Below are 24,551 nucleotides of genomic sequence, written 5' to 3' on the forward strand. Positions count from 1 at the left end.
TGAATGACTTCTTTTTAATTAAAACCCTTACTTTTTTATGCTCAGAAAACACGGGGCTCTGGCACAGCCTGTTATGTAAATCTTTCCGATTGATTGAAAAAGTGGGTCATGTGTGAGGTGAAGGCTCCTGGCCTGGAGAATGATCAGCTTTATTAAATTAGGCACGCTTCATGCTCGGGTGAGCAGGAGAGCTGCCTAGGCTATCCCCTCTCTTGGTGCAGGATGGGAAACTCTCCATCCCTGGTGCTCGGCTGGGTGGGTGAGGACCATCGGGAAAGCATCTCTCAGAGAGCTCCCAGCTCTACCACTAAAACAGAGACAAAGAGTCAGAGACCTTTCTCAGGTTGGAGAAAATGCTCATCTCCCCCAGTTTACCCAACAGGAGGGAGGGCAACAGCTTGGCTCTGGTCCACAAAGACTACCCTCTGCCTTTTATCCCTCAAGGAAACTCAAGCCCAATCTTTGTTGTCTCTGGGCACCCCACAGGTTTTCTTTCTATGGAGTTCTGGCTGAGTGAAGCGGACTGGACTAAAGAGGTTGGGGGTGGGGGAGGGATCTCCAACCACATCTCCAAACCCTCTTTTCTCTGGCTCATGGATTCCTTCTATTTGGAGAGGAGACCACCGGGAGATGGCAGCAATTTCACAATGATTCATTAGCAAATTCTTTGAATTCATTCACTGAGGGGATTCTGGGGGAATGGAGCTGGGGTTACTCAGAATAAATGGTCACGGTCACGCGAGGTGCTCCCTAGAGAGAAAGGGACCCAGCTCTAGTGGCAGGCTGTCAGTATGGCCCCCAGGAAGGGGAGGCCTCTAGCTCTTCAGTCAGAGCCCTCGGATTCATTCCCTTCCCTTGCAATACTAACAATGCCCTGACAAGTCTCCTTGTGCCTCAATGGTCTCTTTGTAAAAGGAGAATTAGATGAGTATGTGTGGGATAAAAATACACCAAACAAAATCTTCAGGGACTGATTTGAGCAAAAGAAATTTTACTTGCTTTTCTTGAGAGAAGGGCAAACCCCAAATCTTTCACCAAAGATAGCAAGGATCAAAGGACTGCACCCAAAGGACAGTCAAGCAAGATTACAGAGGTCCTAAAGCAGGTCCCCCTCTCTAAGCACTGGAGGCACAATCTTATTTGAGGCAAATCTACCCCCAACAATAGTCACGGAGAAAAGAATGAAATGTTTTCATAATATTTTCCCCAGCAGATGGTGAGGTAACTTGGGACCTTCATCCTCTCTTAATGAAGTAATATCCATGGTTAGATTGTCCTCCCAGTTTTCAAAAATAGTCTTATCATAAGGCAGGTGGCTCAGGAGCTTCCCTTCTGGAATGCAAGGTCTTTCTAAGTATAGTGCAATTATAATAATTTGTTTTTATTCATATTTTTTTTTTTAACCCTGAGAGGACTTCACTAGCAATGTTAACCCTGTGAGGGTTTGACTGGAAATATTCCACTCCCGTGGAAGATGCCTTCCAGCTCTAGAGTTTAGGAATCCTGGACAGTGACAGCAATAACCAGATTACCTTTTGAAGTTTTGAGAACTGGGGGTGCTTACCTGGGGGTGGGGCATGGGAGACATGATCACAACTCTCAGAGAGGTGAAAGGTGGTCTCATGGGTTAGGACCCCAAGGGCAGGTCAGATAGCGTCGGGGGCAGACATTGGGCAGGAAGGTCTTTCTAACACCCAGAGCAGTAATGCATAGGAAGCCTTGACCACTCACTTCCTGACTCCCCACAATCCTAATAATTGGCTCTCCTACCACCATACCTGGAGCAGGTTGGGGGGGGCAATATAGAGTGCGAGGGAGTGAGTTTCTCATTACTTCTTGGCTTGCTTCACCTTCTGGCCCCTTGTGCCCACTAAACTCCATCCCATCTCCATGCTTTTGTCCAACCTGTGCCCCATAACCTCCTTAGTGGTGAAGGCAGTGGATAAAAGGGGCCCCATTACTGGGAAGGGAATAGCTGAGGACAAAGGGAAGACATGAAGGGAAAAAGGTGCCTCTTTCCCATTCCCCTCTCCTCCTATGAAGACACTTCACTTGCAAGGAGAAAGCTGCAGAGGGGTCCACTATCCAGGCTCTAAGGAAACCTCTGTCTAGAGCCAAGAAAGGGTCTAAGCCACACAAACAAGTATGTCAGTTTTTAGGTCAGGCCTATGTTGAATGGATCAGGGTCAAACTCAAGGCTGAAGAAATGGGGCTCAGCTCCCAGCTTGGCCATTTGGGAGGCAACCCTGAGTAAGTCACTCCTGGGCCTCAGTTTCCTCCTCTGTCATATGAGGGCAGGTCAGTTCTGGGAGTAGAAGGGCCTGTGCTACCTCCAAGAGCCCCACATTCTGCCTTTCTTGTCTGCATCAGCCCCTTCTTGGTCAGTCTGACTTCATCCCCAGGCGGATGATGTGAGAGGAGCAGGCAGAAAGGAGAGGAACAGATTCTAAATATAACCCAGGCTGTACATCTTAATTATTCTCCTTGAGCCAAAGTTAATTGGAGACAAAAGGCTTGGATCTGGGTGGATTGGGAGGCCGGCTGGGGAGAAGCGTGCTCGCACTGCGCTCTGTTGGGAGCTGAGCCTCCCGTTAGGACCTGATAGAAGGCTGTTTGGAGAAAGGCTTTATCTCCCCAATGAAACAGACCCAGGATTATGATGTCAATGCTATTGTCAGGGGGCCCCGGAACAAAGCAAAGCAAAGTTGTGCTGGGTGGGGAAGAGGAGTCTCTCCTTGGTCCAGAAATGAGCTCTCTCAGTCCTTAGAAATCCAGGAGACTGAGAATGGGCCATATCCAAGCACTTGAGGCATGTGCTGAGGGGGCTTCACAAAACGAATCCCATGATTCTCTAAAATCCTGCCCCCAAACCAAGGTAGATTGGGAGGGAAACCTTTAGAAAGTCCTGCTCCCCACCACCTCCCTGAACATATCCCACTGAAGATGCTGGAACAGGCTCAGGCAAGAGAGCCAGGCCTGGGCTTTAGAAGGGTTACTTTGACAGTTGTGTGGTGGGGAAGACAGGGGAGACCTGAGAAACAGGGTGCCCAGTTAAAAGGCCCCTCAATGGTCTTAAAAGGAGCTGGTGAAGATTGAACTAGGGTGGTAGGGATCTACCTGGGAAGATAGGGATGCATATGAGCAATGCTGTGTATGGGCAATCTTTATCCCCAGAGAGCAGCAGTGGGACTTGAATTCTGGGTCAATAGTGGGACCTCTCCTCCTCCCTAGACCAGGACATTTCAAGGAGCCAAAGTGGGTCCAGGGCCCTTCATCATAACCTCCCTAGAGGCCCACCCCCATAGCCAGAGGCAAAAAGAGAGGACCTCGAGTTGGGGGGGGTTGCCATGCTATACCAACATCCACAGGCTTAGGGACCAATTTGATGTCTATAATGCCCCTTATTCACCGTGACTGGTTGACATTGACCCTTTGATTTGTCCACACCATTCAAAGCATTATTTATGATTTCTGCATTGCTAACCCTCAATTCCCCCCCCTCAGGGTCACTATGGACCCCCAGCTCAGTCTACCCTACCCTCATTCATCTTCCTCATTTGCAATGGATTTATGGAGTGTAAGGGAGAGGACTTTTTCAAGACCTGAAGCATCTGTACTTGGGGTTCTAGATGGGCGGCAGCTGATCCCAGGTCTGGGGGCTCCCCCACAACAATCACAGAGCAAGTTTCTCATTGTCCCCACTGAGAACCAGAGAAGTGGGCACACCCAGAGACCTCTGGGTTTCCAGTCCATCACTCTCTCTTGTCCCATCTTGCAGCTCTCTCAAAAGATTGTGTGCAGGAAATGTGTTAGAGATCTTAATTGCTATCGAAAGTTCTTAGAAATAGGTGAAACTCTGCAGACAAGGCATGGTCGCTTTCACTGGGCCTTCCACATTTGACTAGGAATAGAATGCTAGGGATAGAAACATGGAAAAGTCCTTTTAAAGTTATGATGTGAGTGAATACCTTCTATTAGGCTTGCCTCCCCTTCAATGAAATCGCCCCTGTGATCATCTCTCCTTCTCTGAGTCCCCTCCTGGGTCATAGGTTGAATCACTAAGATGACTTCAAGGGGAGGAAGATGGTTAGAATGTCCCAAGACAATAAACCTGTTTCCTAACCATCTGATGCTTTAAAAACCTCCAGTAAGTCTAGGTTCTGAAATGATCTTTTACTGAAAGTAGAAAAAGATGAAAAAAAACCAACCAAACCTCTTTACTTGTTTGGGCAGTGACAGAAGCCCTGAAATCTCCAGGGTGAGGACGTGTCCCCATCATTTCAGGTTTCCTTTGATGGGCTACCCCAAAACAGTTAACCCATCCCTCTTCTGCTTCTGCCTGGGAGCATTTCTTGCACTGGGATTTGTGAAGGTAGCTGTGGTCAGACCTGACCAAGACCAGTTTCTTCTGCTGGGATTAGACCATGCTCAGAAATGAATTATCTGAAAAAGCCTCCGATTCTCCAAAAGCTTCAGGCTTTGCTCTGCCTCCCTTCCTCAAGCTTCACCTCCGTTTGAAATGTGCAAGTGGCTTCAGCCCCTGGATTTTCTCGTTTGAAATCTGCGATCTTTTCACAGGATCTACCCACTGAGATCCTGGCCCCAGCATTCATGACTGGGCTGCTGCATCAGGGGCTGTAGGTTAGCAGTCTCAGAATCCTAAGAGTCTGACCATCTCCTCCAAGCCCTTGGATCACACAGTGGTGTAGGCTCCATTGCTGTTCACCTGGGCTTGCTCTGTGCAAGGCCTAGTTGGGCCCTTTGAAGACAAACACAGTCTCTTCCCACTCCCATTTCTTGACTTTCATACATAGCATGGGTCACCTCTACCTAGCTTTGGAGCTTTTGGGCATCTTAGACATTTCCTAATCCAAGCCCTCATTTTACTGCTGAGGAAATGGGTCAGAGAGGACCAGTCTTGTACTTGAGTACACACCACAGAATCTGGGAAGTGGAAGGGACTTCACTGGTTGGCTAATACAATATTCACCCAAAAGGAACCCTCTCTGTAAATGAAAAAACAAACCAGCAGCAAGAAGTCACACTGCTTCTTATTGAAGACAGAGGAGGAGGAGTAAGTAGAAGGAGAATAGGGAGAGAAGAAAAAAGGGAAGGAATGAAAGAGGGAGGAGAAGGAGAGGGCGAGGAGGAGATGCTCATCTCCCTTTGAGGCAATACATTTTACTTTGGGATAGCTCTGATTTCTGGGAAGTTTGATCCACCCAAATTTCCCTCTCTTCACCTCCCTTTACCCCCTCCTCTCATTGTTCCTGGTTTTGTCCTTTAGGAACAAACAAGCCACATCTAATCTTTTTTTTTTTTTTGGCAAGGCAATAGAGTTAAGTGATTTGTCCAAGGGCACAAAGTGTCTGAAGATGGATTTGAACTCAGGTCCTCCTAACTCCAGGGCTACAGCTCTATCCACTATGTCACCTAGCTACCCCTCAGCCACACCTAATCTTGCCTCCCCAGGACAGCCCTTAACTACTTGAATCTAGCTATCCCACTTGTCCAGAACCTTCTTTTCTCTACACTGAATAAGATTAGGACTTCCACAGGTCATGGTCTCAAGTGCCTTCCCTATCATGATTGCCTTCCTCTGGACACTGCCTAGTTTATTCATGTCTTTCTTAAATCAGGGGCTCATAACTGAACACAGTCAGTCTTCCAGATGAGGTAGGGGGATGACAGTAAGATTCTCACGTCTCCAGTTCTGGATGTTTTTCCCCTCACTCCTATCATCCTGTTGACTCCCAGTGAATTTGCAATCCATCCAACCCTTCAGATTTCCTAGGGCTGCTGCCTATTCAAGGCTTCCCCAGCTTATTGAGATTAATTAATGGGGTTAATTGCTTTACTCAAGTACAAGACTTTATATTCATCCTTCCTGAATTATACTAACAAGATGCAGGCCAATACTCTTGTCTGCCAAGACCCTTTGGAATCCTGACTGTTATCCACTGAGTTATCTCTTCCTCCCAGGTCTGTGTCAACTGCTGATACCCAAATGTTTATCTGACTTATTGATAAGGCTCTCAGATAGGTCAAGTCAAACACAGGCCCTCAGCTGCTCCCCTGGAGATGCCCCCCCCCATGTTAACATTCAACCATTAGCTGCTATACTTGCAGCCTGGCCATCCAACCAATTTTGGAGCCATCCAAGTGTAGGACCATCTAACTCATAACCCTGCATTTTCTCCAAAAGAATAATAGGAACTATTTTATCAGTCTAGATATCATCCAGTCAGGAAATAGAGAACCAAACTCTGAGTTAAGAAGACCTAAATCAAATCCTGCCTCAGCCACGTTGGGCTGGCATGATCTTGTCACTGATTTAGAACATCTTTCCTTCTGATCATTTATTCAATCTAACATAATGCTCCAGGAACGGGTTCTCAAGCTACCAGCAGGCCTCAAATTGGAGAACTCAATTTGCCCCACTTTGTGTATCTGGTCCAGCCCCATCTTGGACACACCCTGGACCACACAAGGTCCTAAAGCTCCTTCGCTTAGCTGCTCCTCAATGCTCTACTTTGCTGGCTCCGTTACTTCCTCTAAGGATGAATTTCACAGCCCTACTCTTCCAGTCAGGAAATTTCCATGGGGTCTGAGGGCTGAACACAATTCACCATCTGATGACCAGCCTTGCATTGATGAGCCTCCTGCACTGACCCAAGTTTGTCCCTGGATAACAGACAGTAGACCGCCATGTCATCTCCCTTCCTAAAAATCCAGCAACTTCCTGTTATCTTTAGAATCATATATAAAATCCTTCCCCTTCTCAACCTGACTCCAGCCTCAATGGCCATGATCTCACATTCACACTGGGACATGGAGCTAAACTGGTTCCTTTGTTCCTTAGCAACTGTTTGATGATCGACTGATTGATGACCATACTTGTGAACCCTGGAGGGTCTGTGCTACAGATACAGCCTGGGGTTGTCAGAGTTGTTGGGGCAGGGCTCTGAGTGTGAAAATGGAAGGATGTCCTCCAAATTCATAAGGAGAGCCTCATCTTTGAACCCCAACATCAGAGAGTCAGTGCCATAGAAACTCTCCCTCCATTGCATTGAAAACTCAGAACTTGGTTTCCATTGGTTTGAGACCTGGAGCTGGATCCACAGCCTCAGTTTCACGACCATTATGCAGATCTCAGCCACTAAAGGACAATGAACTCTAAGTCCTGCCCTCTACTGTTCCATTCCTGAATATAGAGAAAGGACCTTCACAGGATCAAATGGCCTCAGAACACTAGCGTGGCTGGTTGGTCTTCCAAAGACATGCAAAGTGTGGCAAAACTGCTCCCAGTTTCTTTTCATGGGAGCCAGTGGGATGAAAAAAGACGGATGAGTATCCCCAAACAATGAAAAGTTATTGGCCTTTGTTGGGACTGGCATTCATTTGGCATGCAGTCTGGTGTTGCCTATGGGCCCATCCTTGAATCATGCTTTTCAATATAAGATAAAAATACATAGGACTGCAAAGAAAATAAATTCTATGAGCATAGTTACCCAATTTTTTAAAAATTAAATCTCAAGGTCTTGGATCTCAGTTTAAGGCTCTTGTCTAAGGCAAGTGCAGGTGGGCAGCCTTCTCCTGAACCTTGTACTTGGGTCAAGCATCCTCCTCTCCCATTCCCCCCCTTCCTAATTGAATGCTATGTGAGCATCTGCAGTCATTTGTATTTAAGAGGAATTCTAAGATGGCTCCCTTGTGCATTCACAAGATGGTAAGAATGAAGGTCTCTGATGGAGCCATAGAGCACTGATTCCTCCTGGACTGGCTCTGACACCTGGAAGGAGGCCTAGGACTTCAATCCTCAACAAATGGGGGCCCCCATCTTGGGTGGTCAGAAGACCCCCCTACTTGTGGCAGAGATGAGAGGAGACTGAGATAATGGGCCCCAGTTAGGGAACAGAAGTCCCAGGCTCTGTGGCAAACAGAGTTCCAGGGTTCCTGGCTTCTCTCATTTCTTTCACATCCATCCACACATATGCATAAAGAAAGAAAAGGGGGGGAAAAGCGACAGTGGAAAATGTAATATTGGGACCCAACTGGGGCAGAACAAAGCATGTGGATGGGGGCCACTTGGCAGCAGAGTCTCCCAGGCCCCATCTTAATGAAGGTGAAATACTTGTAGTGCATGAGAATGATGGGATGGTCCAGCAAGTGTGGTGAGAGCCTCCATGGGACTTTTTAAAGCTTATGTCTTTTCTGAATTGCCAACATAGACCAAGCCCACCCATGGCTGTTGAAGACAAAAGCCACAGCTAGCTCATGCTTCCTAGATGTCATTGGCTTTGGATCACAAGACGAAAATATGGCAATGGTAAGCCTGCAACTAAGCTTTTGGATCTCAAGGTCATCACTTCTTTCACTTTTAGCAAATCTAATGTGTATAATGCTGGTTTCTAAAGCTCTATACCCATTGGTCATTATGCGGTTAAGGGCATGGCTTGGACTCCTTAGAATCTAGTAGCTGCAAGTGCTATCTTTCCTCACCATACAACAATTAATTGAATTAATACTTATAAATTAAATGATTAATGTCTATAAATAGAGAAATATGTCATTTTCTACTAAAAAGAGGAAACTTGGAATTGTTGTATTTTGAGAAACGATATTACTATTGTCCCAAGCTGATGTAGATTTGGCAGCTTCCACCATCTCATTCCAGTTTCTAGCCAGGCTCCATGGGATATCTTGAAATAAGACTTCTTTGGACACATGGCTTGTACATAGCTTCCTCATCCCTTCCTTAGCACAGACACACAATCATTTGGAAATGCATTTGGTGCTAAAAGAGGGGTAAATGAAGTGGTAGAAGCTGACTCAATTTCTTTCTCACTTTTAGACTCCACTTTAGAAAGACTTTCTTAGTGTTTCTTCCATGAGATAACCAGTTCCTGGTATCCCCTTATAATAAAACCTAAAGGAAACCCCAAAATAATAATAATAATATTAATAATTTTGACTTCTAATTTTTGAGGAAGACTCCAGGATTTCAACATTCCATTTCTGATACATCTAACACAAAAGAATCCAGTGTATACTATATGTGAAGTATTCACTGAATCCAAAAATGTCATGGATATTTTAAGTGAATGAGTTGTTGTGAAGATGGAATCAGATACAAGCCATGGAAGAGGACAATTTTTACAATTATTAACAGTAAAAAGCATCAGAGTCCTGGGTAGGTTCCTACAGGAAAAGGTCATTTCCCTTGCTCCCTTTACACATGGAATCCCATGATGGAGAAAGTCATGGGAGACCCAACATAGCCAAACATCCATCCATCAATGGTTTATGAGCCTTGGTTGTTCTCAGTCAAGAATGGCCCCCACCCTGTTCACAGGAGTGCAGGGCCTCAGCTGCTCCAGGAAAGAAGCGGCCAGGACTGCAGGCACAGCTCTGACTCACTGGGTTTCACAGTCCAGTGGCCACGTCAGCATGCCCAAGAGCTAGGAGAGCAGGCAGTGACAGAACTCATTAGATGCCACATTCTTGTCAGGGACCTCATATGAAATTATGTCCTGTAGGCCAGGGGTGGGGGGATCTCAAGCTCTGGTAACATCCTGTTTCCTTATTAAGGGTCTACATGTATGACCCGAGGACTCCACCCAGGCTCTAAGGCCACTGTGGCTATCCTATTTATTCATCAACCTGTCCTGTTGCATGAGTATGAAAGCTGTTTTCTTGTCCTGGAATTTCTGTGGCTAGTCTCTGCTAGGGTCATAAGGCTTCTCAGTTTTTTTCAGACACATACATCCTTATGAAAAATGGATGGCTATTAAGGCAGCTCATGGCATCCACTCTCATAGGCAGGCATCTTCACATGTTTGCCTTTGTCCTCGGGGAAAGTTCAAGCATGATTGTGATGCAAACATAAAAGCATCAATGAAACCTATTAAAATTTAATTTTAAAAAAATCACCAGACCTCCCAAACCAGGAGAAAAGCAACATGAGAGGCTGTGTTGCCAGCTTAACTGTTCCAAGGCACTGCCCTACAGACAGAGATAAGAATGGTCTACAGGGATGTGTCCTGGAGAGGTAGGTGACAGTTATGGACAACGAACAATCACTTTAGTTGCTTACCCTCTCTAAGACAGTATCCTAAACAATGAACAGGAGTGCAGGTCAGGTCCCATTAGAACAAATGGCATTATGGTAAAAATCTCAACATGGCTCAAAAATAAACTTCCTAAGTTCCATCTTATGGCCATTGACTTCAAGCTCTTTCTAAAGAGCAGGGTCGGAGTTCACAAAACAAGACGTGAATCTCGGCCACTGGACTGGAGTATGGAATCGGGCTTGATTCTCTAGTGTTTGGAGAGGGCCTGAAGCTACTGCAAAGGTCTCCAGTCAGACCAGGGATTAGTGACCTGAAGAAACCAAGGTTAACTTGGTTCCCTCTTGGTTGACCAATGAAAGCTATGCTATTTTCATTTAGTTTTTTTTTTTGCAAGGCAAATGGGGTTAAGTGGCTTGCCCAAGGCCACACAGCTAGGTAATTATTAAGTGTCTGAGACCGGATTTGAACCCAGGTACTCCTGACTCCAGGGCCGGTGCTTTATCCACTGTGCCACCTAGCTGCCCCATGCTATTTTCTTTTAAATTTTTTAGATATTCCATTAGCTGTGAATATTTTCCCTCTTTCTAAATGCTCAAGAGAAGCTTTCTATGCCTCCTCAGTGGTTCACCTCAGAATGGATCTAGTACATTGATTGATATTCCCTAGTTCTATAAATCTTCCCCAACTTTCATGCTCTGACCTGGTGTTGTTTCATTCCACATTTCCTGTCCTTGGATGAAGTCTTCCCAAGGTTATAAAAAGCCTTGCTCGAGATTACTGTTGTCTAGTCCATGTGACCCTGTTAATCCAGACAGAAGATTTGTCTTGGCCAAACTTTAACAGGTGGCTTTATGTTCTGGGATGGTTAGAGACTGTGGACTTTGCTAGAATTTCACAGCCCAATTATGTAAATATAACACAGGATTTTTTTTCTCTTTCAAGCAGAGTGGTTAACAGTCCTTCCCTCCCACTCTGTATCCTTATCAGATCCTCTGAAAGAACAGAAGAATCAGGTGGGCATGACCCAAACTTTTTCTTTTTTGAGGTTTGAGTCAATTGTTGGTGAACAACCCTAACCTGCAAACTGAAGATGGATGAATGATATCAGCCCCCTTCAATCTCTTTTGCAACAATTCATAAAAGGTCAAATTAGACCATAGATTGTGGAGAAGAGAGAAATAGAGGCAGAAATTTGAAAGACAGGATGTGAAGGGCTCTCAAAGTCAAACCGGGAAGTTTACATTTATTCTAGAGGTAATGGGTAATTCCTCAAGTTTACTGAGTAAGGGGAGGTGGCATTCATGTCTTTGCTTAAGGAGTTGTGTGAAGGCTGAATTGGAATGGAGAGGGCCTGGAAGATGGGGACCAATTAGGAAAACCCTGCCACATACCAGGAGAGGAAATGCTGGTCTGAACTAAGGGAGGCGGGCTGTGCGAGCATAGAGAAGGGCTCAGATGTGAGATGGACGGGGGAGGCAGAAATGGCAAGATTTGGGCAAAGATGAGTGAAGGGAGGGAGAATAAGACACCCTTACAGATGTGAGAGCTGAGAGGAAAGGTGACCCACTGGATAGACAGTGATAGGGAGAAGAGGGGTGAATGTTGGGGGTGACTGGATCATTTCTGGAGCTGTGGCATTTCAATTGTCTCTGAGACAGTTCAGGAAAAAGTCTGGAACTGGATAATCAGATCTGCGTCATCTGTGCAGCAATGAACCTTGGCTCCTGGTGAAGTCACAGAGAGTGACTGGAGAAGAGAGCCCAGAGAGTAGCCTTTGGGTGAATTATATAAAGATGATGAGCCAGCAGCAGAGACTAAGCCTGAGCAGCATCACCAAGACCAAGAGAGAAATGAACATCTGGGAGGAGGGGCTGCAGAGCAGAGAAGTTGGGTAAAAGACCACCAGACTCAGTCAATTAGAAATCATTAGTAAATTTGGGGACAAAAGCTTCGATTGAGTGATCACCACATTTATTAAGTACTAGGATCACACTCTAGAAAGTATCAAGTCTCTGAGGTCACATTTGAACTCAGGTCCTCCAGACTCCAGAGCTGGCACTCTGTTTACTGTACCACTCAGCAGCAAGTCCCTTAACCCTGACTACACTGTACCCAGGGTCATCTCCAGTCATCCTGATTCCTAGCTGGTCACCAGACCCAGATGGCTCTGGAGGAGAAGGTGAGGCTCGTGAATCCAACTCACGACATCACCTCCCTGATGTCAGGGTCCTCTTCAAGAACAAAGGACAAACAGCAACAACTCTGCCAGCACTGAGTTAGATGCTAGATCAAGTGATAAAGTAAGAAGGCAGCTGGCAATGGAGTGAGCAGGGAAGGAGAGGATTTGGGTCTCAAGTAGAGGCAGCAGAGTGAGAAGGGACAAAAGTGATTGGGCAGAATCTCAAAGGAATGGAGGAGGCTCTCTGGAAGGGTCTTTAAGAATGGGACTGGGGAAGGACCACCTCCAAGTTCTGTCACCCACTGCTTGCCAGATGGCTCCTCCTGGGCACCTTCCAGGTAGTACCAAGTCAACAGGCCCCAAGTAGCACTGATTCTCTTCCCCCAGAAAGGAAAGTTCTCAGAGGAGGAACAGATCTTGCTTTGCCTTTAACAACAGCACCTTGTCCATAGTAAGTGCTTAAAAAATATGATCATGGACAACTCAGACTAGGTCTTGGGCCTCAGACTCCTTAGTGGTAGACCAGGGATTGTACTAAGGGATCCTTCCAATGCTAGATCATGGGTTCTCTGAAGGCTTGCTTCAGAGTGGGATCCGGGGAGCAGTGGGTTCGGCACCGGTTTAGATTCAACTGTGGCATCTTTCTAACCTTTCACTATGCCTCTATTCTGGACCCCTCTGGTACACTGTCTGGTGCCACCTGAGTGCTCCTGCTTGAAATGCATAAAATGACTCTGAATTACAAAGAAAACCAATCTGATTGAAACCTAGTTACCAAAATATTTTTATTTTAAAAAAGATTAAAGACCCCTGATCAAGAGCAGTTCCTCCAGGGACTCCTGGCTCAGGTAATGCTTTGCAACTGGGTCTGATAATAAAGGTATGGTGGAGGAAGAGGGGGGTAGAGGGGAGTCAGGCTAGATAATGGGCACAGATGGGCACATTTTTCAGCATAGGATAAATGCTGAAATGAAAGGTGACAGAGTCTACTTTCAAATCCTGGCTCAGCCATTTGCTGCAGTTCATTGGCATATAAACTATAATAAATATTATATATTAATAATTAAAATAAAAAATATATAGTATATAATAAATAAATGTCAATACATGACCATTGGCCATGGAACGTCTGAACTAGAACGGGTCCTTAGCGACCAGTAAGGTCAAGCCGTTCATTTTACAGAAGAGGAAGTTGAAGGCCAGAGGCCAAGAGGTTTGTCTAGGATTCTCAAGGATCAAAGTCAACTCTGAATGAATGTTAGCCAGAGCCTTCCAGATACCAAGCACCTTGGGCAGTGCCTTATGCGAATGAATGAAAAATAAGTTTGTTACCTTTCATTTTCCCATCCAAATTGCTATTCATTCTGGGTGAAAGAAGAACTTGAAGAGTAGGGAAAGGAAGAACAGGGTCAGGCCCTAGGCAAGGTTGGACCTGGACCAGGACCAGGACCAGGAAAAAGTCATGGCCTCTGGACCCCTTTTCTCTTCTTTCCAGTGTGTGTGTGTGTGGGGGGGGGTGAATGATGTGTCTATCGCTTTTTTTTTTGTTTTTTTGCAAGGCAAATGGAGTTAAGTGGCTTGCCCAAGGCCACACAGCTAGGTCATTACTAAGTGTCTGAGGCTGGATTTGAACCCAGGTACTCCTGACTCCAGGGCTGGTGCTTTATTCACTGTGTCACTTAGCCACCCCTCTTCTCTCTCTTAGGAGAAAGAGGGAAACACAGAATTAGGGATGTGTACATGAAAGCAATGAAGCAGTGACTCAAAACAGCTTGAACAAAGCTGTCCCCTGGCTATAACCCTGGAGGTTTCTAGAGGTCTTAGAAGCTCATGGCTCACTTTATTCTGGTCTGTAGAATGTGTTCACTCCTTCTGGCTGAGCAGCATCTTTTCAGTGTTACCAGTGTGGGGGACATAACCCCACATCTCTCACCAGTCATTAACCATGGGGCCTTAGGACCCTGATGACCTCACCATCTGGAATGCCTTCCTCTTTCACACAGCTCAAGCCTTTGCTCCAGGTCTTGGTGTAATCCTATAGGTGATGCCATTGAAATAATCTTCTTTGGCTTTCCGTCTACTGATCCAGTAATGTGCTCTCAATCCTCTGAGCCTGGGAATAAAAGCATCTCTTCTGCCGTGTTTCATTTGGTTTGAGGTGTTATTGGTACAGTTGTTGGTGCAGTTGTTATAACTGTAGGTGGTATTGGGGGTAGTGTTGGGGTTATTATGTGTAATATAACTTGTTGGTGTTGTGGTGACAGTGGTGGGGGTGGGGAGGGGAGTGTTGCCGTGGTAGTGGTGGCATTGGCATTATTGGGATTGTGGTGGTGGGTAAGGTTGGTGTGGTACTGATGGTGGTGGTGGAGGGGTGGTATAGTATGGTGGTAGTGGTGGACAGTTCTTATGGGTAGTATTAATGTTGTTGGTGATGGTGTTGGTACTATTGTTATTGGTGTTGTTGTGGTAGGTAGCAGTGTTGTTGCTGGGGTTTGGGGAAAGAGTGGAAGCTGTCACCCCTGAATCCTTGGACATAATGACACTAGCAGGACCAGGTCTTATTTTATTTTGGTGCCAGAGAAGCCCTGGACAACAGTCCCCTGACCCTCCTATCTTTCTTTTTTACTGTCTGTGTGATGTTAAAAAATCCTCCTACAATCTTGGCTCTCAGATTCCTCATTTGGAAAATAAAGGATCTCAATGTAGCCAAAGAAGGTCATGGTTTCCCATGTGCCTTAGACACGTTTGTAGGCAGGAGCAAATTTAAGAAATCCCAGCAGAGGGACCCCAGGGAAATCCATGAAGCAAAATCCCAGGTGAGCTACTACAAAATAGCTGCATTACCTTGGGCAAGACCCTTTCCCATCTGGGCCTCAGTTTCCTTATGGATTTCCTTATGTGGAAACTGAGTGAGTAGGATTGGATGACTTCTATAAACTTGCTATCCTTTAATTTTGTACCTATGCCCTCCCCCCCAAACCATGTATGATCCTTGAGAGGAAGTATCTTACTACTCTTTTTGTGGGTGCCTTGTAATATTAGAATAATTTTTGATATTTAGGGGACACTTAAAATGCATGTGGACTGGTTGTTCCTAGAAATTAGTCACATTCACCATTATCTTATTCTGTAATTCTGTTATGTCTCATACTTCGTTTCTTCCTTAGGGATCTGATTTCTCTCTCATCACATTCAACTTAAATCAATGTATACCAGGGAAACAATGTAAAGACTAACAGACTACCTTCTGGGGTGGGGGAGGGAAGCGAGATTAGGGGAAAAATTGTAAAACTTAAAATAAATAAAATCTTTGGGGAAAAAAAGAAATTAGTCACGTTCCAAATTGTGAGTAGTTGGTTGGAACTCAGTACTCTCCAAATCAATATTTTGAGCCTGAAGGAACCTCAGGGACCATCTGATCAAAGACCCTGATGAACCATCTGATTCCTGGTGTGGGGAACAGCATGGACAAACATATGGAGGCAGGAGATGGTTCTGCACCAGGAAGAACAAGAGCAGCTTGGAGCATGCACTGCAGGGGGGTTTGGTTTAATAGGAAGGATGGGTTTTTATATTATCTCAAAGAGTGACCTTTTCCTGAATTGAAGGAGAAACACCACAAACTTAAAACTAAGTTGCTATAATGGCAGAAGGAAGAAATGATTACAGAAATTTGGAAATCACTTTGAGAAAACTGGGAGCTCAGGACCAGCTGAGGAAGGTTTTGACTTTGAAGTTTATGCTATAAAAAGTGGTTTTTCATTTCTCAGCAAAATTTCACATACACAATTGTGGTCTGAGATACAGGAAGAAATTATTATGTGTTTAAACTGCAAAGAATGCTGTGTTTGGATCTCTGGGACCTGAGTTCGACTTTTCCTTGTCCCCCCATTCCCTGTGTGACTTTCAAGAGGTCATCAATGTCCAAAGGTGGGGGCATAGGAAACTAGATCACCCCAAGCTCTCTCTCGACATTTGAATATCTAACTTCCATGGTACCGGGGGAAATGAATTCTAAAAACAAGATAATTTTGCCAACAATAAGTCTAGGAAATCGCACATCTCCATTAGACACTGGGATGTGTCTTGTTTGAATTGGCAGCTCCAAGGTATGCAAGATAGGGCGTGATGGTGGCGACGCCCAGCTCCCAATCAAATTTTAACCAAATACAACTGTATTTACTTTGTTTCAAGCAAATCCATTCGTAAAATTCTTTATTTTGGATCCCACTGTGGAAATAGATTCTCAGAATGAATGTACCAAAGATGAAAACGGGGGGCACAAACACACACTGGTCACTCCCCACATTTAAAGACTAAAGTCTGGGGCAAAAGGGGAGCCATCTCAATGCCTGTGGGGACTCAGGTCAGTGACAACGACTCATAAACCAGTTAAATTTAAGGTCTCTGTTAAATAACTCTGCTCTGTCCTCAACAATTGTGAGTTTAGCTGCATTTACTTTGGCATTTACAGGAGCCTGGAGGTTCTGCTCAATAAAACATTTTGCCAGGTGAAAGGAGACCCCCACTCCTCAACCACAGACAGCATGATTTCCTACAAATGTCCTGATCTGGAGTGTGAACTTTTCCTACAGCTGTGTCTATTACACCTAGTTACTTATTTTTCTCAAAGATGCTCCCCCTTTATTTAACTCTTACCGCTGTCTTTTGTTTTGATATTCTCTTCCTTTCTAAAAATATCCTTCCCTCCTTCCCTACCCATGGAGCCTAAAATAAAAAATAAAAATGAAAAAATCAAATCAGCAAAAAACCAAACAAATCCATGGCTGGAGTTTGATGGTATTTACATAAAACTTAATTTGTTTGACTGACTGAGATAATCAGATAATTATTCTGGAGGATCCCCCCCCCATTTCCTTAAAGGGAAGAACAGCCGGGCCTTTTCTCATCCCTCCTTCTGGGCCAGGTCTGACAGTTTAATCAGGGGAAATGGAGGCGCCAGAGAAGGTCGCCAAGCAGAGGTCATGTGACCTGACCTTGGGAGACAGTAGTGGATGGCTCTTGGAGGAGATGACCTAGGAGGTCCCTTCCAACATTTCCATTCTGCAATTTCAGGTGAAGCAGCTGACTCCACTGGAGTCGCAGGTAATGGATGCCAAAAAGAAAAAGAAAAAAACATTTTAGAGAGAACTCCCACAGGGCAAGCACTCACAAGGGGCTTGAAAGAAGCAACACTAGGACACCCTGAAGGTCTCATCGAAGAACTTTAGGACTGATTGTACAGCTTTGGAGACCCTGGCACAGGACTACCCAGCATGGCATGCTCTCATCAGTGAGGGGCTGCTCTCTAAGAGGAAGGCAGAATGGAAGCCGCTCAATGGAAACAGGACACATGTAAGTTGCGAGCACTTACCCAAGGTGTTCACATGGACTGTTTGTGCCCGACCCATGGTAGAGCATTCCATACTGGTCTGATCAGTCACAGTTGGACACACTGTCATTTGTCTCAAATGTAGTGATGTCATTTTGGTCTTCTTCGATAATGAAGGACAAGGACCAACCAACCCAAGTCTGGGTTTGTGTGTGTGTGTGTGTGGGGGGGGGGATGCCCTGCATTTATACTCTGGTTATACATAGGTCTCACTTTTCTCTAAACCTTGGCTCTAGGTTCAAATCTTACCCCCCCCCCATATTTGTTACCTATATGGTCTTTGACTAGTCATTCACTTTCCTGGGCCTCAGTTTCCTCCTATGTAAAAGAGGGCCTTTGACTTTCATCTGTGAAAAGTCCTAGCTGGCCTTTCCCTTACTTCTCTCGGGGCTCCCATGAGTCTGGCTAGTTAGGGACCAGGAGAAGGTGGTTCTCAGGTGATGTGACCCGTGAGAGAAGAAAGGCATTTTTATATTTGAATCATTTATCTTTTCGGAGAAGGGGAGCTTATGGCCTATGGGACCCTTCCTGGGACCCTCCCAGATAATTGCTTTAGGTGGTTGACATGGAGGCTGTACCTCAGTCATCCTTAGGTATCCTTCAGTAACTGAGGTAGGTGTGTGTGTGTGTGTGTGTGTGTGTGTGTGTGTGTGTGTGTGTATGCACATGTTTCCCTGGCCCTGAAAGCAGCTTGGAGTCTGTTGCTGCAGATCTGTTTTTGTTCCACCTATGCTTCAACCCAAATTATAGTCCAGAGAACTTCCCTTCCTTTCATATTTTGCCTCTTCTCCCCACCAATGATGCTGCAGGTAGCTCCCTGGGGATGGGGGAGAGGGGAGGATGTTTCTAGCCAGGAGGAAGGATCCAAGGGAAGAGCAGATACCCAGCATCTGTTGGGCATGAAACTATCAAATAGTAATTTGTTTATAGTTTTTTCTTTTACATTTTGATTCAACATCCTAATTATTTTTCATGAACTGTTAATGTGTCCTTTAGTATCCCTAATGTGGCAGGTACAGACTTTTGTAATGTAATAATCAGTGTGTGTGAGTGATAATCTCCCTTCTCACCCCACCCCATGGCTCTGCAGGTAGATAAACACAAATGGGCTGCCAAGGTGGTCTTATGAATGTTCCCCAAAGGTGGAGGAATCAGAACTCTTCCCCAGCCCAGCCCCAGATCCTCTTAGGTTGCCTCAATTTTCTGGATATAAATAAGTATTTGGTTATATATTATAGACAATAGATTAAAGATGTGTCCATATGGATATACATCTATGTGGATATAGAATATGTGTGTGTGGACAGCTCACTGGGCTCTGAGGAGCAAAGTCAACTATCTCCAGCGCTCCGGGTTCTGTCCCTCTGTGATGTAGAGTTCATTTTCTGAGCACACTGGTGTGGGGCAGGGGTGGTGGTGGTGGTGGTATCAGCTTTAGTGCACTATATCCTGAAGTTGTGACTCTTTTTTCAGCCAAAAGTAGGAAATAAGAGAAAGATGTTGACACATTCTGGGGATTCCAGGCAAGCACAGACTAAGGCTTAAGAAACTCTTTAAATTTGAGTCTCATCAGAGTGCCCAATGTTACCTTAGGAGCAGGTCCTGCTGAGGTAGTGTAGGTAGTAATTGGGGCCCCCTGAGTCTGGGTTGGGGGGTTGAAGGAGGGAAGACATATAAGCCAATTTGAACCTGATGTGATTTAATTAAATGAGATCTCTGTAAAGAACTTTGCAAACCTTAAATGATGGTTATTGTTATTATTATCATTATTGTTATTTGGGGAAATGCCACATTCTTTGGAGAGCTGAATAAATCCTCAAGCTCTGGCGTTCAAATTTGCTTTCAAATGATCAACTGTAAAACCAAAGGTTGCATTCTGGACTGCAGTCTACAAACATTTTGCCTCTCCTGAATACTTAGAAGGATGGGATAGAGAAGCCAGGATTATTCATCAGAGGCTTGGTACTCTCCTAAACCAACCAAGTTAAAATTCCCAGCCTAAAAGTCTACCCTCTTGCATTATTCTCGAGAATTCAGTCAATAAATAATCTTGGGACAGAAGATTTATTGCAGACCAAACTGTCACCCACAATTGCTAAATGAGATATCAACCCACCAATATTTCGAGAAACCATTTCTGACACCTGTTTCCAAGCCAAATGTTTCAAATCTCCATACTACATTAAATGAAAGCTTTCAGAAAATAGCAGAGAAATGCCAAGTCCGGAGAGCACATGACAAAGGACATGCAACCCTGACTCTCCCTTGGAAAAGCTCTCCCAGATCGATGACTGCATTTGATTTCCACTCACACCATAATTTACTGTACACTAAGCACAAAGAAGTAATACCAGGTGAGCCACTTCTGGGATTGTTTTGATCCAAACTCTACTCACAACAAAAACAAGAACAAGCTGAAATATGATTATAATAATAAATCATATATGTAGGACTGGATTACCATTCCCAGTCTATGGATGAGGAGGGATACCCATGTACTTCGATGGAGAGCTGGGCAGACTTTCCAGGCTCTTTCCACTCCTGCTAATGCTATTCACTTACTATTCCTCCATGATTAGTGCTCACAAGGAGTAACAAGAGATCTGGGCTGCAAACTGACATCGGGTTCCATTGTACTAGGGAATTCCTATTGCCCCAGTATCAGGGGAAAGAGAATTCCTGAGAATAATTATTAATGCAGGGACCAAGTCCCATTGGTTAGCTTTAGGATTCCCAACAAACTCAAGACAAGAAATCAAAAGCTCTATCTTTAGAAATGAAATCAGTTAATAAACAATAACTTCATATAATTAAATGATATTCATAAACTCTCACATCCTTCTAAAATAAGAGAGAATGGTCAACACATCGCAGTCTTTGCTTGTCTAGCTTTATTATTTTCAATGGGAAAAAAACACATGACCCATTGAAATAGAAATAGAAAATCAGAGATGCTCAAGGACAAAGGGCATTATACATCCCAAGTCATGGAAATTCCTGGTCATCTCTTTAAAACAGTGGTGGCACCCTGTCAATCTCTTAAACATAACTCTCTGCATACCTTCTACATTTCTGGAAAAGTAGATTAGCACTAGTGCCATTTTCACTCTGGAGCTGAAACCTGTCACACTTTCTCAGAAAGCAATGGGCAGGGGCAAGCCATGAGGAGGAAAGGGACCCAACTTTGCCCACTATTCTTGGGCATGTTTTTGGTTGACAAAAGCAATGTTTCTCTTTGCTGTAGCTAGAAGACATTCCTCATCATCCAATGTTGATGGTGGATTGGTGATCCAGGACATGTGGATTTGGATAAGAGAAATGATAAGGCCATATGTTTCGATCCATGTAGAATGGACTTTGGCTTTTTCTTAGCATAAATAAGCTTTAAAGGGATACCTCCACAGTACATTATAAGCCTCCCAAACAGGCAAATGATTTTGCCCCCCTTCTCATCTTACTTTGATGAAACAAATTCAGAGCTTAACAGGGAAACTAGGGGATTATTTTCCTTTCTAGGGCTAGAAGATGACAACAGAAATGTTGCATAACATCCATAGTCCTCAAATAAATGATTCAAAGAAAAAAATGGTTAGATATTTTAGTCATCCACATGAATACTCATACATAAATATAATTTAATTAGTGTTCATACAACATTTCCAAGAAAAGAAAAATTCTGCTTGCTACTAGGAGAGTTTTGTTGGCTTGTTTATTTTTCCTTAATCTCAAATGTAGGCTAATCTTATTTAATTCCTTTGCATTTGTAAAATGATTAACCTCTTCCCATTCTTGGGCAAAATACTGAAGAACCCATGCTTCAGAAAAATAACAGGCTAGATTGCAAATAAAAAGTCAGTTCCTACTCTAAAGCAGCTCCAATTAAGTATCGAGTGAAGCACACAGAAAAAGTTCTACCAATGTTTTCCAATCTCAACCAATATAGAAATTGGGTTCATCTTATGCTGGGGGCACAAACAGCTACACTGGCACTTTTTTTGAGCATTTGTAGTTCCCCCCTAGTTTTTGATTCTACACCACGGTTAGAAAGATTCTGGCCTTAGAAACACCTCAGTCCAATAACCACTTTGGTAAACTCAACAGGATGGATTTTCTTTGATACACATAAATGGTACCAAATGGAGTTACTTTGAAAAAACTTAGATGATTATAATCACAGAGAAATCATGGAGGGTAGCCGCCCCAAATGTGAGTAAAGGAAAATCAAATGTGTTTTCTATTACATAAATCAACCTCAGCTCATTGGACAATATTTCCTTAATAATGATGAAGACACATTTTTCCCCTTCCCAATGTCATGAAACAATACATGCATTGGAGAAGGCTTCGTAAGATAGAAATCCAATTCCATCAAACCCAACAAACACTCCATAATACCCGCTGGATGCAGAGCAATGTGATGGGCACTGGGTGAAGTGGCATTATGAAAAAGTTGAGAATTCAATTTAAAGGCAGTCTCTAACGAAATTGAACACTATATACATTTGCAAAGCTATCAATCAGCCATTCAATCAACACACATTTATTAAACCCTTTTCCTGTGCTATAGACTTCTTTTTAGAAATAAAACGTTCTTTCTCATCTTAAACCAATATTTAATATTTGTCACTTAAATTAATCCTTAAAAAACATTTCTGTATTACCAAAACAAGCAAAAATTGAATTATTAAATTGCCAATGTATTCAAAGAAAATGAATTCATTTGCAGCTTGTCAAATAATGAGTTTACAAAACTGATTTCCCTTTTTGCATTTAAGAAGTCATTCATACTCTTTATTGTTAGCTTTGGTCAAATATATGTTTTAAAGTCCTCCTCACTCAATGGGTTTTGTTTGAGTTGTGAACTTCCTTTGTCTACCTGGCACTCGATCAGTTTTTAAAACAGAGGTCTAATATAATATTTTTAATTTTCTGAAGTGATTCCCCCAGGAAAGTGTCTTAAAATCTCCTTACCTCAAATCAAAGCAGCTTTGTTGATTGGGAAATGATTTGGTTTGATGCGGGTTTCAGACAGATGGTCACTCTTTCCCTGTTTGGAGAAGATGACAAATGTTAAGGGGAGAAAAATAATCACAGTGATATTTGGTTCTAAATCCGAGAGCACGAATCCTCCCATTGGCCTCGGGAAGAGGCCACGTGATGGGCACTGATGGCACATGACCTATTTTTCCCCAAATCCCTCGGTTTCCTGGGCATGGGATGCACCCAGTTCTGATGCTGCTGTCATGTCAATGACTTTGGGTTGGTTTAAAGGTCCACTGAACAAATCCATCTGCCTCCGGGACATGAGGCTGCACCAGCCAAGCCCTTGTGATAGGAAGGGTGAACAAAAGCCCAGGCTCCAAGATTGATCAAATGGTTACTTTGGCTTTGCTGTCTTTTATTATGAGAATCAAGTTAAGGATTGTTTGGGCTGCTCCTCCTTGAACCAACTCTTGCAGCCTCATCTTATGATCATCCTACATTAGGGACCCTAGAAAGCTTTCCTTGGAGAATGAATTGAGGCAGGATGGTAAGGGTTCTCTCCAAAAAATTCAAAGTGAATCAAAATACAGAGAACGTCACAGAAATCAGGTATTCCTCTAATCTGACACCTGGCCCTGTTTTTTTGGTCATAGAGGATACCCAACCTAGAGAAGAGGACATGAAGTCCATCACATCATGATGACAGGGGTTGGTGGCACATACCCTACTTTGGACATAAGGAGCTGTAGGGTTCATGGAACTTGATCAAGTCTTGTCCTTCTTCTGAGTCTGTGGGAAATTCAATTCAATTCCACAAACTTTGGTAAGATCTTACTATGAGAAAGGGTGGCATATCCTGGGTGCTGGGGAAAGCTCAACTCACTGATATTTGAGGCCCCTTTCAGTGCTTTCCCATCAATGGTTTTATATGCTATTGATTATCATTATTCTTTATAGTCACAAGGACTGAGCAGGGATACTGCCTCCAGGGCTCCCTGCCCAGGAACCTTGAACATGCACATGAAGAAACTTAGGACTTCCCCAAGGACCCTGGGTAAGAGGGACAAGACTTTAAAGAGGTTGCTCTTCCACGAACCTCCCAAGAGGAATGGGATGGGTGCTAAAAGCTGATGACCTATTTCCCCCCTCCAGTCCCATGCCATATTAGGGATAGGAATTAAAGTTCACAAGCTTCAAGGGAACCATCTAAAGGAATGTCCAATGTTCATTTAGACATAACAACTTCTGATGAGGGGAAGGAATGAACCTTGCCCCTTCAAGGACCAGTGGAAGGGTGGGGAAGGAAAGGCACAATATATCACCTAACAGGGTGAAGGCCTGGGTTGGATTTTGTTAAGGTTCCAATCCCAGTTTGTGTTTGAAGATAAGTTGACATTTTTGACCCCAACAATGCTGGGATAACAAGTGATCTTAGGGGTACTGCTGGAACAATGTCCATGGAAGCCTAGACTAGCCGTGCTTGCTTTCTTCTAATACTCAATGACTTCTGGAGTTGGGAGGAGCCTTAAAGATGGCTAAAATTGTCAAAATGGTTGATTTAAACCAGTTAGACCAACAGAGTCAATATAGCAAAATTAGATGCATTAACCAACTAAAATAGAGATATTTTCACGTGTATGTTGTATTCATGTGTGAGTACTCCCATGGATTCCTGGCACCATCTCCTCAAAGTGATGTTTCTTTGTGAACTCTTTGATTTTTGATGACCATTGATTTTTGGCAAGTGTAGGATGGGTATCTTAGAGCCATCAGCCTCTTTTCCTTTCTGATGGATGGAGATTGTAGGAAGGTGACATTACTCTATCATCATGGTCTAAAATACCTGGGATATATCACAGAATGTGAGATTTGAAAACATGTACAAAGGGCATCGAGTTTAACCTTTAGCTGAAGAAATCAGGTT

General features: G+C 44.0%; 1 protein-coding gene across 36 annotated transcripts in view; it reads right to left on the reverse strand.

Annotated features, from left to right (window-relative positions):
- The window catches only part of PCBP3 (poly(rC) binding protein 3), a 352,993-nt gene that overhangs the window by 80,899 nt on the left and 247,543 nt on the right, over nucleotides 1-24,551 (reverse strand). For all 36 annotated transcript variants that reach the window (XM_074189930.1, XM_074189929.1, XM_074189926.1 and 33 more), the window contains one exon: nucleotides 22,616-22,691. The gene's annotated coding sequence lies outside the window, so the exon portion shown is untranslated. The remainder of the gene's footprint in view (nucleotides 1-22,615; nucleotides 22,692-24,551) is intronic.

Source organism: Macrotis lagotis, chromosome 5, assembly GCF_037893015.1.
Source record: "Macrotis lagotis isolate mMagLag1 chromosome 5, bilby.v1.9.chrom.fasta, whole genome shotgun sequence".
In the NCBI taxonomy this organism is placed as follows: domain Eukaryota; kingdom Metazoa; phylum Chordata; class Mammalia; order Peramelemorphia; family Peramelidae; genus Macrotis; species Macrotis lagotis.